The sequence below is a fragment of the Odontesthes bonariensis genome, chromosome 5, assembly GCF_027942865.1.
Source record: "Odontesthes bonariensis isolate fOdoBon6 chromosome 5, fOdoBon6.hap1, whole genome shotgun sequence".
Lineage (NCBI taxonomy): Eukaryota > Metazoa > Chordata > Actinopteri > Atheriniformes > Atherinopsidae > Odontesthes > Odontesthes bonariensis.
In genome coordinates, this window is record NC_134510.1 from 29,869,768 (window position 1) to 29,879,976 (window position 10,209).

The following is a 10,209-nucleotide window of genomic DNA, read 5'->3' on the forward strand; positions in this document are numbered from 1 at the left end:
GTGAGGGTGAACCAGTGGGCATTAACATCTTAGAGAGCACAAAGCATATTGGTGGGTTGGACTACACTGTGTCTGCTGTGTGTGTGTGTGTGTGTGTGTGTGTGTGTGTGTGTGTGTGTGTGTGTGTGTGTGTGTGTGTGTGTGTGTGTGTGTGTGTGTGTGTGTGTGTGTGCGCGCGTCAGGGGCCCATTTCTAGGGCTGTGGGGCACTAAATCAGCTGTGCTACTGCAGAGGATAAAGCCAATGATACACGGATTACATCCACACATTCAGTCTTTGCTGCCCGCATTTATCCACAACCAGACAGATAAAGAGACAGCACATGCATGTGCGTGGGTCTGTGAGTGTATGTAGGTCTGCATCAGGGCCTGTGCCTCTCTGTATCTGTCTACGTGTTCATTTTTGGAATGTACTTTAGAATGCATGTATCTATGTTCATCTGTGTGTGTTAGTGTGTGTAATTCTCAGCAACACACACAGTCTCAAAGATTGGAGCATGTATTAACACTTTGAAATGAGATATAGACAGATAAACACAGAGAGAGCAGCATTGAAAGCAAGAGTTAACAGCCATCATCAAGCAGGACCCTGTGTGAGCAGTGTCTGTAACCTGGGGTTGTATGGACTCTAATCCCCCGTCAGCCTGCTCCAATAAACAGCACATTGACCGTGTCCTTCTGAGCCAACATTTACCACTTCAGCTCCTGCCATAGAAACCCACTGGCATAGTCGTAATGTTTTTACATTAGAAAAAAATACATTTTTTCCACGTACCGGGAATGAAAGCTGCAATGGTCTCTGATAAAACTACAGGAAACACACAGATATCCTGAAATTCTGAAATGAATGAAGTGTTCAAAAGAAATTGTTGATAACAGCTGTGGATACTACGAATATACAATAATTTTGTATAGTTTGTATGTGCAACCCAGTCTCCAACGCATTTCCTACCTTCAGCTTATCCTCCAACAACAGTCGCACCCCCAGTCCTGCATTAGACCTCCACTGGTCTAATTACATGGGCTGACCTCCCACAGGTCGCTTGAGCAAAGGCCCTCTAAAGATCAATATTCATTCTTTTAGATCTGTCATCTGCTTTTGACACTATCGACCATGCTCTGGGTCTAGTCTACCCCTCTGTTTTTTATTCATCTATTTACCCGCTCCTAACCCCAGTATCTGTGATTGAAGTCGGCCTGTGCTCATTCATATGGAAAGATCTGATACCTTTGAATTTGTCTACCTTTGTTTCTATATTGCCTCTTATACTGCATTTTTCAGAGTGGAGGTTAACGTTTTTGTGATGCAATATGAAGCAGAGCTCTGCCAGAGAGTTAATCATGTGTCTTGCTTTTATCTGCACTGTCCTGTGGACATAACTAAGTGCCAACCATCACATTGCTATGAAGACATTGAGTGAGCCACCTTAATGGGGCTATAGTTCGGTCCGCTTAAAATGCAACAGACTTTCAGGCTGCAATAGAAATATGCAGAGTTCTGGGCAAGGGGCAGCCGATTCATACAATCAGCAGTTGCTCTAAACAAGGAAAAATTCTACGACTAACTTGCCTGGAAGCATGGAAGAAGACCTACCCTGGTCTGAGAGGAAATAGGTTAGTTTGGTGAGGAACAACCAAGGAACCACCAGGACACAGGTGTGCCATGCACTACAAGAAATGGAATGCAGCATCACTTTGTAAAATCAATTAAGTTTTAAATCACCATGAAAAGAGAGGCTGCCAAAGAAAAAAGCCTCCAACGTTAGTTTGCAACCTAACACATGGACATAGAAAAAGCTTTCTTGATGAATCCGTAATGGTCAGATGAGACAGAGATTCATCAAAGTGCAACTTGCTGAGGGATATTTTTACCAAATATTAACAGTGTTGTATCTAAATTTTTCAGCCTGTATATAAATTTTCAGATAATCGACAATAAATCAAACCTTGTCCAAATTATTATTTTTTTTTCTATTTCAGTTGAAGATGTTTACACATTGTTTTCCAGAAAAAGTTTTCTTGTCCAAAATTATGATTTGAAATTTATGTGCACAATGAGTGTATGTGAACCACAAAGAATTGTTCTCAGATACTGAGAATATAGATTCTGATGCAAGTTTACAATCTACACTTTCTTTAACACTTTCTCATAATCACACTCATAAAGTCATAAGTTACATTGTTGATTGAGGAATATGAGGTATTTTGGGATGAAAGGTAAAGTCCAGCACCATGAATTCAGACACTAATCTTTCAAATTGTAGTGCATCGGTGAGTTCGGTAGGGCTCAGTGGCCTCATATTCTCCATAGTAGTATTATTGTAGATAAGCACCACATAGCTAATGAACGGAGAGAGGGCTTGTTGAAGGTCAGTATCTTCATTTAGGAGCCCTCCAATGAGCTGGCCCACTCTGCATGGCTAAATGCATCAACATAATAATGCCAAGGACCCACCGTTTTAAAAGTCTTGCATCTTTTTTTACTTCCACCCCCCTAACCCACCCAATATTGCCCAGCATACTTTACTTTATGTCTCCGATATTCCCCTTCATCTGAATTATGTTGATTTCCCCTTTTCTTTCTGAAAGGCTTTTAAAGGTCTTGGCAATTATCCCTCTGTGGATATGCTTAGAAAGGGATGCTGTCCATCCAGTGTCTGCTGATGATAGGGAAACATGATTTAACACAATCAGGGATGCAAAGCAACGCTGGATAAGGGTGCTGATGTGACCGGGTGCCAAGGCCGGCCAAGGTCATGTTCATCTACATGATTAAGGGAGATGAATTCTGCCCTGACCTCTGGATTATGCCAGAAGGAAGTCTCAAAGTGTGTGTGAGTGCATCAATGTGTGTCTATGTGTTGGAAAACTGAAAATATTTTCAAATAATGAGATTGAGAATTTCCTCAATGCCATTATTTTGAAATGAAAATACCTATCATCTTCTTCAACTGCTCTACTCTGCACAAAATGCTTTCCTTAATTCTTGGTGGATACTGTGAGGCAAACAGTCTTCCTCCCCTTCTCTTGAGTGAAGGGGAGACAGCTGGTCTCCCTGCTCTTTACTGTCCCCTCCTGGTTGGACCAGGCAGCTGGTTTTCACACACTGACATCTGACCATCACAGTCTGAGTGCAAGAAAACACTCATTCGGACCCTGTACAGAAATGTGTTCTTTATTAATAAAAAATAAATTATAAACACCCTCCTCACTTTGTTTAAGCATCTTAGTGAGGAGAACTTCACAACAGGAGACTAAATTTTGTCTCCATTAGAAGTGGGAAAAAAACATGATGCAGAAAACAGTTTTGTATGTAAAAGCATTTAAGTATATACATTATTCGGTGATATTTATATCAAATAAAGATTATTTTCTGTTTTATTCTGGATCATTTCCCTAAAAATTATTTCAATCGTCACTGTTTCTTTCAGTGGAAGAGAAGAAAGGAGCAAGAACTAGAAAAGATGGGATAAGAAAGAGAGAACTATATGAAGAAATGTGTGTCTGCTTGTGTGGATGTGCTTGTGTTGGTGGGTGGAAGGGGTGCTCTCAAGATTTCATGCCTACACACTCAAAGAGACAGCAACCTGAATCCCCCCGCTTTGCCCTGACTTTCTAGTTAAGGAAAGGTAAGTCGAATCCAGCTATTCAGGCAAATACCAGCATGTGTTTCTTGGTAAATAGTTAGTCTATATTTTTTTTCTTGCCTTACATTTTCTTCCTCCCACAGTCTTGTACTTGAATGAACCAAAGTCCCAACAGACACAAAAAAGATGGCTGGAGAAAGAAAAGGAAGAGGGAGGGAAGGGGGTGATGGAGTGAGAACTCTCCACAGAAGAGGGCCAGGTGTCAATCACCTCCTAAGGCTGGCTTCAGAGACACTCACACGAGCATGTACCGCACACTACCAATATCTAGGGGAATTAAAAATACACCGGCAAGAAGCAGTAACAGGAGACAGCGAGAGAGGAGGGGAAATAGAAAAAGTAGGAGAGCAAATAGGACAAAGGGGATGTGCAGAGAGTTAGACCTGGATGATGCAAAGGTCAGAAAAGAATTCAAAGAATCCAAAGTAGATTCACCGAAAGTCATTACCTACCACAAATTACCTGGGCAACAAGCTTAAAATAAATAAATAAATCACTTTACATCAACAACAGAGAAGAGCAAAAGAGACTGGGGAGATGCAGATGAAAAGCTGGGGGGGTTTGGGGTTGGGGGTGGAGGGGGGTAATAGGAAGAGAGGGTGGAGAAGGAGAAGGACGAGAAGGAGGCGGAGGGAGGCAGTGGCAGGAGAAGGATGAAAAATCGATGGACAAACAAGTGAGAGGGCACTTGCAAAAAGGAAGCCAAAGGGGGGAAAATTAAGCATTTAAAGAAATTCTGTTTTGGTGGTGTGGAGGAGGATGAAAAAAGGAGGGGAGGGGGGGAGGCAGGAGCACAAAAGCGCCTGAGGGTGGAGGGGTGTGAGTGTGGCAGAGACAGGCGGACCACAATGCCCTGCAGCTCGATAGGGTTGAGTGACCACATCAGGTCTAGAGGCAAGCGGCGAGACATGGGCAAAACCCAGTGGCTTTAAGTCAAGAGGATTAGATTCAGGGTCTCTCTTTTCTTTAACCCCCTTTCTCCTTCCACCTCTCACCCTCCCCTCTCTTCATGTGTGTTATGTGTGTGGAGTGCCCCAGTGCCGGCCGTCCAATCAGTAAAGAGAAGGACCAAAGTATTACTAATAGTCTGGTTTTAATGTTTCAAGTGGTAAACCGGAGAGCTGGCCCGAGCTGCTCGGCACCAAGGTAAACAGGTCAATAGTATTGATCCTGATTCTGACTCTCTCCTCTCCTTCTCGTTCGCACACACAAACAGTCACAAACGCACATACAGCTCCTTGGCTCTGAAACATAGAATGCATTAGAGGCTTTCTGCATTGCACCGAAGTTGTGGATGGGGAGTTGACACATGTATACACACACAGACATGGAAATGGAAAACACACACACACACATACACACACACACCTTTTTTCAGTATTCACACATGTAAAACAGCAAAGCACATCCTAATACTGAAATCCTGCAGCCTTCAATACATTTAGACACAAAACCAAACAGGCACACAGAAACACATATCGACTCCCTCATATTGTCATGTTTAATTTCACTCTGTCAAGTAGTCCAATAAAAAATGTGGTAGGTAGCAGTCTATGCAGTTGCACTCAAACACGAGGGCAGAGAAAATGATTTGAATACAGATTCCTATTGTCCTTCTTATGTCAATAAAACTCAGCAGTGCTAAGGAACTCGCGTGGTCAGCAACATTATGGGACTAATTAGCATTTTATTCTTTTCTTCTGCTTGTTGATGTACTTAAAAAAAAGCCTGGGGGGTCTGCTGTACTTACTGTAATTAAAGCAAAAGGAGCAACTCTTGCTCGGGAGTAGGAGCGTATAAAGGCTGCCTCAATAGGGGAACCTCAAAACCAAGTGTCCCAGAGTGGTTTACATACACAGATATACAAGAGGTTGTACAAAAGGCAAATGTTGCACATGGATTCATGTGGAGAGTGAGTTTCCCATCCAATGGGGCTCAGATTTGTGCTTCAATATGGCCAAACTCATCGAAGAATCCTTGAATGAAACTTGCTTAACCCCCAGCCACTCCAGGAGCTCAGCAAAGTTGCTGAAGCTGCAATGCATAAAGAACATTAAAAGTGATAATGAAAGGAGCTGCAATAAATACACAATCCCCTCTCCTTTATACAGAGCAAAAAGAAGCTGAAATGAAAAATATAAAAAGAAATATTGGTGAAAAGTTTGTGAGAGAAACTAGTGATGGGTTTTTCTAGCGGAAATGGAATCCCACCAACAATTCCTCACCACTGATACTGCTGCAGGCCTGTTAGAAGTGCTGGCAATCACTGAGGCATTAAAAGCTCAGCAATGACACTGATGCAATACAGCAATTCAACTCAAGATTATGACACTTAGCATGGATTTGATAACCATCATTAAGGCATTCATTTAAGCTAACATAAGGCAAATTATAGGCTGTCGTGACACAGATACCCAGGCTGTTTAGACAAGGGCTGACACTAAGGAGTCAAACGACTGTTGCATGATTTGGCCTGATGTGAATGATGCAACAATTTCTCTGATGTGGAAGTATCTCTGATTTGAAGGATGCAATTATCTTATAAGTGTATAATTATTTTTGAAAAGTGTCATTTTGGAATGAATTGTGCTGATTTCTCTGAATCATTAAATAATTTTGAGGATAAGCATGTCATGTCATTCCATACTAAAACACACACACAAAGATCGCCTTCTCAGAGCAAATGAGGCTCTTTTCCTAACGGCTCAATGCGCTCAGTCTTCGCTTTCTCCTTGTTACAGCTCTGTTCCCGCTCAAAAATCCTGGCAATAAGTGGCAGCACCCAGCCTTTCAAGCATATGCAGCTGCCAATGCCGTTTCTACATACAAATGCACCAAGACATAGATTATTCGTTTGGCTCTCTTTACACTACCATAGCCTTCCACTTTGCTCAACAAGGCATTGAAGCCTGTAGCAAATCTTGGACACTGCAATCCCAGCATAACAAATCCCAAACCTATAAAATAAGACTGGATGAAATACTATTTATATTCAATATATCTTAAAAGTTTATTTCAATATTCTTGGACAAATACTTTTAAAGGAAATATGTTCATATGCCTTTTTTTACTATACAGAATAGAAAGAAATCTAGAAATAATCACTGATCTGTTCAATTGTTTGCATTAAAAACTTTATGAAAAGCCACATGAAAGGAACAGAAAATGTGAGCAAATGTGTCAATGTCCGAATAACAAATCCATCATAATGTGATTTAATTCACTAGATTTTATTTCACTGTATTTCGAAGGTGGTCTGGATTAGATAGGTTCTCCATTAAACGTTGTATATTACAAATAAAGTGTGTATACATGTTAAGTCCACATTTATGCAATTCAGTGTAGACAATAAAGCATGCATGAGTATGTAAACAGGCTGAGCATGTGTCAACACATGTTTGTAAACATGTGTGCACATTGTTGTCTTCTTCCATATGCTTACATGATGCAGTGTGTAAGTGCATGATAGCTGTGTGTTTGTATGTGTGCATGTGCAAGCCCCGGGGATCTGGACTTAAGTTGTGTGTGACAGCCAGCCATTCTGCCAGATCAAGACCTGTCAGCCATGCAACCCAACCCTTGGCTACTTCCCCACTGTTCCTCCTCCTCCTCTTTTTTCTCTATCCCTTCACTTCTCTCTCTTTATCCATGTTGCAGCCTTAAACAAGCACCAGCACTTATCAGCCAGAAATATAATTGGGAGGTCTGCCGCCTGCAATACTCTGGCTCTCCCCTCCCTCCATCCGGGTCGCTTCAGCAGTGTCAGCACCCTTATCTCTATCATCGACAGTCTTCTTTCTTTTTTCCCCCTCTCAGTCTGAAAAATAATTAATATCATACATTTATCAATTCATCTATGCATCGAATAGGACTGTATTAAGTGCTGTAAGACAGTAAAAGTGAAATTCAGTAAACTCACAAAAAGCTGATTGATCAAAACAAATCAACAACAATATTAAGTTGCACAGAAACTTTGTTTGTTTATTCACTCTGTCTTGACAAGAGGAAAGGAAACATGGATCTTCTCCCTTTTTAAAAGGGACTATGGGGGGGGGGGGGGGATTGTGGTGTCTGGTGAAGTGGACAGCGTTGCAGGCACTCACTGCAGCATCAGTGTGTTGTCACTGTCATGTCACAAGGCCGTCTGAGCATCTCGTGCGGTCAGGCTGGCTGGAAAGCAGGGAGACAGAGAGATAAATCCAAAGGGGCCAGCGGGAGTTCATGTTGCACTGCTGTTGTAGCGAATATGTACTGGCATGTGTGCACTGTGCATTTCTGTGCATGTGTGTGTCTCTACACTGAGGAGCCATGACAGGGACAGTAGTTCAGCTGTCATTTTGGGTGCTACGATACGATTGGCCTGGGCTGACAGGTTATGAGGATCCATGTCCAACAGAGCAGCACATAGGTGCTTCTTCGTGCTGCCTCCGCATGTGCTGTGCTACAGAAGGGGGCACAGGGGTAAAATCTCCCAAACGTCATAATCGTTGAGCTGTATCACTCTCTGCACAAACCTGAAACGTTGTAACCTTAACCAGCTCCAACATGCTAAGTTTATTTACCGATGAAACCCACACTGCATATGACTAAAGCCTTTAGGCACAGTGAACTATAAGGACCTCTATTTTTACTTTAAGAACACTGCTACTCTGTGATGTCTTGTAGGATCCTTATATTGGTATCCAGAGAATCACAGTTGTCCTTGCACAGTTGACTATTGCGTAAGTGAGGGCAGTTATTACACCTCTGACCCATTTTTGAATACATTACATACCTAACTACTACTCCCACATACAAGTCTCTCATGCTGAGATACTATTTTGCCCTTGAGCCACTCTCAGCCTAAGGTTTCCCAGTATGGGTCCAAGGGGCCACAACTGCCTGCCGCAATGCACGAGGTGACATTGAGAGGGCCCCCAAGTCTCCGCGGATTTGGGGTATCCATACAGCTGCCCACACACAAATAAATAATGCAATGGCCGGCTAATGCAATGGGCCCTGACGCAGTGGCTGACGTTGCCTGCAGCTACCTTTGGGCTGGAAAATAATTACCATGCAAAACAGGGGGGGAAAAAGGCCTCCATACATAGTGTAATGGGCTAAAATGGGGTGATACAATACAGCTGCCCTCCACACTGCAATGCCTCTCTCTCCTGCTCTTTCTTCCCATCTCTGACACTTTATAACTCTCACGCTCTTTTCTTTCTGCCATAAACAGCAGCCTGTGCCGAGCCAACCAGTGTTTCTGTTACTCTGAGTAGCACTGAGAGATGGGAGCCTGTAAGTGGCACCGACTAAAAAAAAATGCTCAGTAAACTATGTATTTTTATAAAGCAGATTCTTCTTGATAGAATAAAAAGTGTGGAAAAATGAAAAAAAAAAAAAGATTTTTTGGGGGGGAATTCCAAAATTATTTTAGATAAAATAAAGTTATACATCGCTATAAGTCTCATTTCAATGCAACTTTGTCCCAACAGTGTGTCGTATTCCAATTAGGCTTTAGCATTGACATTGGCCTCAGTTTAAAGTGGAGCAAACAGACGGGTCGGTGTGTTGACTAATCCAGTCCAGGCACAGACATGCTGATCATAAATAGAGGGCTGATCAATGTCCTGCTGTTTACACAGGCCTAACAGTGTTTACTGAGACACCTTTAAACACAACCTTCCCTGCTCTCATATATCAGCAAGGGTATAGAACCTGAAACAATGATGTCATTTATCTTTCCCCTAAAAAGATATTTACTGTTCAACGGTTATGATACATTCTCAGAAATGTATTTAGTAATGTATTCATGTATTTAGGGTAAAACAGTCATAGAGTTACCAGCTTAAAAGAATATTTTTAATGAAACTGCATGCCCAGATTTAGAGGTAACTGTTTTTATAAATATAAAGGTTCAGCTTCAGTATTGAGCTATGTTTTCATACTCTGCTTTCTTTCTGAGGGTGAATGTGCACTGAGTGAAGGACAAGGTGAAGAAAACATCACAAAAAAAGTGTGATAATCAAGGCTAATTACTTCCAAACAGCATTAGGAAAATTTGCCGAGTGACAGAATTTAGTCTGAGCACTGACACTTCTACAAGTTGAATTTGTGACTGTATGTGACGAATAACTGCAGTAGGAATGCAAAATCATAACTGACAACAACAAAACCATTAAAATCATATAGTTTTGCATGTAAATGCTCACTTGGAAGTTCAAAGGAGTCATAACGTCCTTCACGTTCTTGGTTCAAAGTCAAAATACCATGAAACCCTGAGCTGGCCAGAGAACTACGACAGCGGTTCCACACATCCTGACCCCCAATCATTTCAGCCCCGCTTTCTGATGAATACAGTGGAAAGGGGGTAAGTGCCATGGAAACGGCCGGGCATCCTGGGACTGGGGCATGCCGCCTGCCACAAGGTCCTCTTCACTCTAGGGGCCTGTCAGTCATAGCAGAAAACTTCCCTTTGAAGCTCTGTCAACTCTCTGGAGTGCCCCAACCTCAGCCCCCACCACCTACTTCCCCACTCTTCCAGGCTCCACACCTCCACTCCACTCTTTCCCCCCTGAGCT